The sequence below is a fragment of the Protopterus annectens genome, chromosome 2.part2 (assembly GCF_019279795.1).
Source record: "Protopterus annectens isolate FY-2018-M chromosome 2.part2, PAN1.0, whole genome shotgun sequence".
In the NCBI taxonomy this organism is placed as follows: domain Eukaryota; kingdom Metazoa; phylum Chordata; order Ceratodontiformes; family Protopteridae; genus Protopterus; species Protopterus annectens.
The window spans coordinates 811,526,472-811,535,642 of NC_056730.1; the positions used below are offsets into that span (position 1 = coordinate 811,526,472).

Here is a 9,171-nt window from a genome sequence, read left to right on the forward strand (position 1 = left end):
CATGCAGAGGAGGAACGAGGTTTAAAAGAAGGCAGGATGTAAATGAGCTATATAGTGGCTGACTAAGAATGACGGGATATGTTAAAAGTGATGTATAATGTTTGCAGCAGCAGTTGTGTTGGCACTGTTTGGAATGTATAATGTTTGTAACTGAAATTGTATCTCTATGGTTTATTTTCATTTATAGAAATGTAACACTGCCTATGAAATACATGATAATTTAATAAAGATGTTTCTTGTTTAAAAAAATAGGATTTGGGTCAGCATTACAGCAAAGAACAGTTCTGTAGCCTGACAGTTGAGGGCGCAATAGAGCTATCAGGAGCAAAATGATACACAGCTTTTTGATTTCTATAACTGAAAGAAGAGGTTATAATTTTTCTTGTTATTTCAAGTGCTGTCACTGTAATGATTCTGAGTTTGGGCAGTATGCTTATAGAAGGGAATGATGTACTTTGGCTTCTGGTAGTAAAGAGACTGTTCTATGGCTTTCACAAGGCATACATTTGTGTGTGTGCGTGTGTGTGTGTGTGTGTGTGTGTGTGTGTGTGTGTGTGTGTGTGTGTGTGTGTGTGTGTGTGTGCGTGTGTGTGTGTGTGTGTGTGTGCGTGTGTGCGTGTGTGCGTGGGCAGTATGCTTATATAAGGGAATGATGTACTTTGGCTTGTGGTAGTAAAGAGACTCTTCTATGACTTTTACAAGGCATACATTTGTGTGTGTGTGTGTGTGTGTGTGTGTGTCTAAGTTTGAGTGTCTACACATTTTGGGCAAGGGATGGTTATGGAAATGCAGAATTGAAGCACACATGTTGTTTATAGTGAATTTAGTATTACAGTAGTGGTTAGTGCAGCAACTGCTAGAATTAGATTCATTTTATGGTGATGCTCAGTTTTAGATTCTACAGTCTTTAGCACTGACAAATTTTATAATCTGAATCCTCGGATGAGTTCTCTATTTTTTGAAGTTGTTGTCTGCTATAATTCTGTATAAGTTTGGAATGTTGCAATGTCTCTTCATTGACTTTGTTGAGTTTCATATCACAGTCTGGTGATTTCAGCAGTGTTTTTGCCATGCTGGGCTACTTCAAACTGTGTTGCTATGCAGGAGGCAACACCACATCTGAAACTATATCTGGATCAATCAGAAGTGCATGCTCTTCATACCAGTTCCATAAGAAATGTGCTTATATAACTAATCAGAGATACAGTGCATAAAATGGAAATGTTTGCACCGTCTATCATTAAACTAGTTTTGAAACTTGTTCATTCTATATTGGTATAGTGCACTGCTGTGCAAGTCAGTGCAATACATGTTCAGAATTTCAGAAGACCAGACAGGCTTTATTTGTTGTACAGGTAAGTCTGCAATGGCAATGGAGTTAGAAATGGGTTCTGGCATATAGTACTTTGCTGCTGAGTAAGAGTGCATTCCTTTCAGAGTTCTATTAAACATGAAACACAATACATAGTACATCACAAGTATTTGATATATATATATATATATATATATATATATATATATATATGTGTGTGTGTGTGTGTGTGTGTGTGTGTGTGTGTGTGTGTGTGTGTGTAGAAAGAGAGAAAGAGAGAGACTATAAAGAGGCACCTGTAAATATCTCTGTGGCCCTGCGGTAGATCTAGACAGAAAAGAACATACGTAAAGGAAAAATAAATAGAATTGCAATGGAAACCTGGTGCACACATGCATACACGCAGAGACACACCACACACACACACACACACACACACACACACACACACACACACACACACACACACACACACACACACACACACACACACACACACTTGTACACATAAACTGGCCTGGCCAGAGGCAGATTACAAACAATGTACTCCTCTTGATAAAAGGAGTTTCAGTTATGCTTTCTAAATACTTATTACATTTAGGATACCTACTAATATACTATAAAGCTACAGTGCCAGATATGGCCTCTTGTTATATTAGTGTTTAAATGTATAAAGGACTGTAGTATAACAATAGCAGTGGGAAGAAGAACTAAGCAACATGCTGGTTAGCCTTTGTGCTGTATTATTAAGGCACTCTACTGTCTGCAGAATATTGCAACCCTATTATAAAAAAAAACAAATGATGAAAAATAAATACAGCTGCATTGCTAATCAGTTTTATTCCATGTGATGACTTCTCTACTTAATTATCATTTTCACAGACTCTGGACTGGGAATCTACTGTATGTTCTGGTTTAATACAGCTTACTTAAGGAGCTTGCTTATTGACTGCAGCTTGCATCTATTTTTTTACAGGTACTGCTCAACAATTACTGTGGTGTAATAATATTGTGTTACTCAGTAATACCACTGCATTATTGATGTGCATTACTAAATATTACTGCAGCGTGAGACAAAACATGCCAGTAGATTTTAATGGAGTTACATCCTACAAACTGATCAACATGTTTGCATCTTGGTTGTAGGGTTGGTGGAATTATTTTTTCCATCCTGTAAATGTTTTTTTATTTGAGATCCAGGCTTTAAAAATTGCATTTGCAACAAGCTTTAAAAAATTGTTAAATTACATGTTCTTGCATCTGTAGTATATAAAGGGTGAACATTTTGTTTTGTCTGCTTTATGCAGGCTCTGTAACCAATACACTTTTTCCTGCCCAAATATATGCATAAACACAAGCCTCTTATGAATAAGCAATTACTAGTTTTGCATGATGTGAGGCTCCTTAATTTACAATTCACTTCTGTTTTGCTGGATGCATATAATCAGATCTATGAGGAAATCTTAAAGAGCATTATAAAGCTAACTAGGTAAGTATTTTTTATAATTTTTCAACAATTTTAATAAAACTGCTTTCTATATAAAATAACAGCATCAAAAAGAAGATGCAGTATATTTAAATCCCAATGGTTTGTGTATGGGTTTTTACACAGGGTTAGGTGGTTGTGGTTTTCTCTTCTAATTTGCATAAACATCAACTGCTTATGAATAATGCATGAGAGCTATTTTAAACTCAAGGATTTTTTTTTTTGCATAACATAACAGTACCATGGCTTGATTGGTTATATTCCTCTTTCAGCAGCAACTGAATTCTTAGAAGACAAAAGTACCCAAGGAAACCAAGAGGAACATTTTTATCCTGCAAGAAATGTTTGTGGGTCTTCAAAGACAGCACAGTGAAACCATGTCTGTTCATTTTTAGCTTTTTTTTTCTGGGGAGGGAAAGCGTATTAAATTTTCTCTGGTGATTATGACTGTTGTTTGTATTTTCATAGCTATTGTCTTTTCTGCAGACTACAGCTGCCATGCTTGTAACATGTGCAAAAAGATGAACAACATGTAAATAACTACCCATTAGTCTCATAGACATTAGGCTTGCAAAGTCTATATTGTTTTGCAGCTTCATCAATCCAACTGCAAGCCTAAATATTTTCAAAATCTACCTTTCCATATGACAGAATTACTGAAAGCTGCTGAATGTAGACACCTTTGATACATTTTGGTTGTTACGAAGGTTTAATTAATCAGTTTAAAACATCAGTATGAGAATAACAGTAATATGACAAAGTGAATCATCAGGAAGTCATCTTAGAATGCTTGTTTTAGATATTCTGTGCTCTCCATGGTGAACTGCTGGTGTAGAGCTAGTTAGCTTTGCAGTGTGTTACGTTTAAGATAAGGGCACTGCACATCTGAATGTACAGATGGAACCATATAATATCAGACTTACTGTAGATAAAATAATCCTTACAGGCCTTTTTTTTTCCATGAGCCAAATTAAGTGTACACAGTAGTTTTAGAAAATGGTATATTTAAATATATTCTTGATGATACAATGTTGTTTTGTGAGAGCATAACATTAAATGGTTTGTTAGAAGTCAGGATAATATCAGGAATGATTATGCCCTGCGCTGCTGGCAAAATGGCACTGTGTTTCACTATGTCTGCATTTTTATTGCTAATTTATCAAAGTCCAATGTGTGTAATTTTTATCTTGCCAAGTGGGGGTCATAGATAGAAAATGTGTATCCTTACAATAAATATAATTGCGTATTAACTCATAGATGAGGACTGTTGAGTAAAGTTTTCAAATGCAAGATGGAAGGTAACAAATTTGTGGTCATTAAATTTAATTGTATAATTAAGTTTACATTGTTTGAGTTTACAGAAAGAAGAGAGAGGAAGAAACAGAAGAGTGAGTGAGAGAGAGAGAGAGAGACAGAGAGGAAGAGAGACAGAAATTAAAAGCATGATTCATATTTGTACCATTTTTATTATTAGTCCACAGCAATGACAGTCTCAGTAGTGGTATTTCAGGGAACTGTGGATTTTACTATGTAAAAATATTTCCATGAGCATGCAGAATAATGCTTGATTATATGACTATATTTTTGTTTGTTTCCATTCACAGACCAAGAATGCATTAAAATGCTAACTAGAATGTTGGCACGTTAGCATCAGTTGAATAAATGAAAAAATGTTTGTCAGCTATTTTATCTTAAATCGAAACAGAATTTTTATAAAGAGGCACACAACTTTTATTTGTGTTTCACTGTTCTTACATCTTCTAAGGTTTCCATATGGGACAGCACTGACTATATTCTTATATGATGTTTACTTATAATATTTACTTACTCTATACAAGGCACAGTGATATAAAGAAGATGAAGGTATTGTATTTTGGATACAGATGAGCTTTTAAGTATTCATACCATTTAATAAATCTAGACTTGGGTCTGTGTACCATTTTAATACTAGGACTGTTGTGAGAACATCTTGGAGGAAATAAAATATTGCATTAATAAGGAAATTTTCATTTGGTTTGAATTGCTTCTATACTCACTTCACTTGTCTTTACAAGTAAAGGTTACGCAATAGGAAATAGTTGCAGGGACCATTTTGAAAGATTTTTTTATAAGTAAAATGTAATGCATTATAGTGCACATTATTTTTATTCATCCAAACTACTAGTTTGCGAGATAATTAAAACTGGTAGAGTAAATTAAGAGGTGACATGATAATATCATGGCATTGGTGCAAATCATTTTAGGGCATAGTTTACCCAGTTTAAGGAATTGAAAATTACTAAGTTAAACAAATCTGAAGTAGTAAACACATATACTGAAAAAGTTAGAATCTCATATACAACCCTGTTTTATTGCAGTGTAGAAATAAACTGGTAAAGGTGCATTTATTACCAAATCTTGCATAACCATGTAATAACTATATATTTTAGGTAATACAATTCAGTTTTCCTGGGCAGAGAATTTTTTTCAAACCAGTAAGCTGTCTGAAAAATGCAAAACTTGTTTTTTCCTAATTTCATTAATCCATACCTAGGTAAAGTAATATTTGATTTTAAATATTGCAGATTATCTCAGTATTGTAGGACTACATGGATGACTAGTGTTGAAAACAGAATACGGTGCCCTTCTGCCCTTGTTTTGTAATAGTTTGTGATGAAAAGGTTATTATATAATATAAGTATTCTAGAGGGATATTATGTTGTTAAGAATGGCACTGCATATGGTCACAGACAGATCTCATGGACACTGAGTTTTATGACAGTGAAGAGATGGTTTATAAAGAAGGATACTATGAAAACGTATGATGTTTATGTAAATAAAATGCAATGGACATGTACCCAGTTCTAACATGAACTACCTAATTTAATTCAGGGTTGTCCATTTTTACTGCAGTATTTTGTTTACATTGCTATTTGCCTGAAATCCATTCGTGTTATTTTGGATTTATTTTAAATGTATCTAACTTATTTCATATCATATTTTACCTCCATCATGTTTTATTTTTATGAATGAAATAATAATTTTAATGTTATATAGTCACATGGTTACCTGGTTTATTAAAAAGATTAGTTGCCAGAAGATGAGCCTCAATTAAAGTGGCCTGATCACTGCTGTAATAATTTCTGATTGCAACAGGCATATATTTTGCTATGTGCACTGTTTCATAAACATTAAAATGCATGTAGAATGCTAATGTTATGACATCCATTTTATATACATAGTAATTAAAAATATTAGTAGTCTGACCTGTCAGTGCAAACTCCTTGCCAATTTCCATGCATAAATGAATCATCCATTACACCTTTTACAATGAGCTCCACAAAATTACAGATCTTTGGTAACAGTCATGCTGTCTAAGATATATGAAACGCTTCTGGCTGATTGTTTCTTATATTTTTGTGCAAAGATAATTACAATTACTTTTGACCTGAATTATGATATTGCAAACAATGGTCCCACTATATTTAAATGTATGAGTTTGAGAACAGGGCATTTGAAAATAATGTGGATAAAAGGCACAGCAGTTAATGTGCAGTTTAATAAAAACACATATTATAATATTTAATATCATTGTTTAACACACACATACATACTGGAATCATTACAGCATCAGTGCCCAATAATTAAATCATTCTAATAATACTTATTACCATTTGTTTTTTTCCCCTGCAATATAAAATAATTTGCATGGTTTAACATGTTTAAGAAATGTATCTTAAATATGGATGAAGTACAGTTCAGAAAGTGTTCTCTTTGTAGCTTTGCTTGATCATTGTGTTTTGTGACTGTGGGATATTCTGCTAACAAGCTGTATGTGACAAATACTTTTAACTGTGCAGCTATGTTGTATATGTATCCACTACTTTCAAATGCTTGCCAGAAACTGAATGTTAAATTACAGATGCATTATTTCCATACCCTGTCATATTAAAGCAAACCTTTGCACTAGTATCACAACTGATGCGTTAGATATTGTAACTCTACTTAAGTACATTTACAAAGCATACTTTAGCTGAATTTTATAATGTGTTTATTTAAACCCAGTTCTATTTTTCTGAGATTTGCACCTTTCTTCTGAATCTTACAGTTCCAGTTATGTGTGTGTATATATATATATATATATATATATATATATATATATATATATATATATATACAAACAAAATAATAATTTCACTGGATTGTTACATGTACAATGCAGCTGTGGTTGGTTTTCAAAGACTGCCAGTACTGGCCAGTTATGTAACTTATTTATGGCTGGAGCACAGGAGGCCCCTGTTAAATGGGGCACTCACAGCTATATGCAGAAGAAGATAAGAGCCCTAAGCCATACACTGTAGTATGCATGCCCTACAACAGGCCTGCACACGATGCTGAAATGCCAATACTGCTTTTCATGGAACATTTATCAATGAAATAGCTGTTGCTTGTTTAACATGAGTTTTATTACTCATGTTCTGAGGGCTAAAACTACGTAGTGCTCTCTTTGCCAGCCTGGCATGTCTCTTATCTAGTATATGAACCAGAGTATATGGGATGGGGGTGGAAGGGTTGGTGAACAAGTCTGAAATGAGCTCATGCGATGCTGCTTTTATTCTTTAATGTAGTATGCCTCCATTTTTAAGAGGTTATTAGACTAACAAGGAGCATTGCCATTAAAATGTGCAAGCAGCAAAGACTACAAGCACTGATCTCTACGTGACACTACTGTTTTTTCTGTATGCATAAACTATGTAATATATATTTTCATACTCTTTTGATCATTCCAATATATATTTTGACTTAACTGGTCAGTCTGCAGCAGGGATATACTACAATGTAAGCTCCCCCGAGGTAGTGTACTGATCTCCCCTGAAGTATCCTGCTGTATACCTGAAGCTGTCATTCACCTTAGTGGGTTCCTCTGCACATTAGCCTGCTATTAGGTAGCTGCTCCTACTGTGACAGGCTCTTCAGATGTCACACAACGCATTAATAGATTATTATATCAACAGCCATTAAATGCTGCTGCCCTGCTGTGCTATTTTGTTTCCTTTTTCCATCAGACGATCCTCAGAATTTAAAATAGATACTGGCAATTCTCTTGCCATGATTTGTGAGACAGTAAGCTTTTACTGATGCTAATCAGTGCTGTTTGATTGTCCTTGACACAGCCTAGGCATTTTGTCCTTTGAAGGTACAGTAATTAGGGCATCATGATTCAGGTAAATGGGTCAGTGGAGCATATGACACTGCAGTCCAGCTGCCCACATAAGATGTGTTCTGGCCTAACTAGACAAAGGAACTTATTCAGGGTTCTGACTCAAGAGCTATGCTAGGGCAAAGCCCACCAAACTGTAAGGAGTATTGTGCTTTGCACATATGTGTGTGTGTGTATCTGCGTGTGTGTATGTGTATATATGTTGCATGCATGCACACATTCGGGACATTAGAATGCAGACGTGCTTGTATATGTGAGAAATTAGTGTGCATATGCCATTTCTTAATGCCTTCAATCTGTGTGTCCTATAGCCAAGGCTCAGCTTCCATGATCATGAATTGTCTAGAAAAATATATATTTTACAGTAACAACAGTAACTGCTAACTCTACAGTACAGACTGGACATTTGAAAATATGAAATTTATGGATGAAAGACACAATTTTTAATCCACTGAGTCAATGAGCTGTGGAGACTGAGGGAAATATGTAAGTTTTTAAATCAGACTGAAACTGCAGTCCTTGTACATGTACCCACAACTACCTTCTCCACACGTATGCATGCATGCACACACACACACACACACACACACACACACACACACACACACACACACACACACACACACACACACACACACACACACACATATGCTTACACGTGCACAAGCAGACAGAGAGATACACACACACTGGCTATTTAATCACCACGCAGTATATTGTGATTTCATTAAATTAAAATATGTGATTATCATGCCTTGTATAACTATGCAACCAACTCAATGCCTGCAACCACTAACTGTTTCCAAATTTTAGAGATAAAGATCACTACTTTTATTATCATTAGTAGGACACAAGACTCATCTGTAACATATGTGGAGTTCCAGAGAGTGTTTCTAAGTGGATACCTATGTCTACTTGATATGCAAGCAATAAGACATCAGGGTTGTGCATCAGGCAGATCTGATGCTTGGTCGAGGGCACAAGAAGGCAAAAGGCCCACTGCTGAATATTTTTAGCCACTGAGCATGGATTAGATGCTTCTGATATGCATCTTCCTGAGTGTGTTATTGCACTTGTAAAATAGATCACATTGTCTTTAAAATATGAAAACAAATCCCATGTATACGTGTTTATCAGTAATTTTCTTGAGCTAACAAGGGAACAAAAGAGAAA

The 9,171-nt window shown here is 35.0% G+C and overlaps 1 long non-coding RNA gene across 1 annotated transcript; it reads left to right on the top strand.

The window, feature by feature from the left end:
• Positions 1 to 2,685: 2,685 nt before the first annotated feature.
• Positions 2,686 to 6,749, top strand: LOC122795814. Its single transcript, XR_006363867.1, has 2 exons — positions 2,686 to 2,801; positions 3,071 to 6,749. It is a non-coding gene; the product is annotated as an uncharacterized LOC122795814 (long non-coding RNA).
• Positions 6,750 to 9,171: the final 2,422 nt, after the last annotated feature.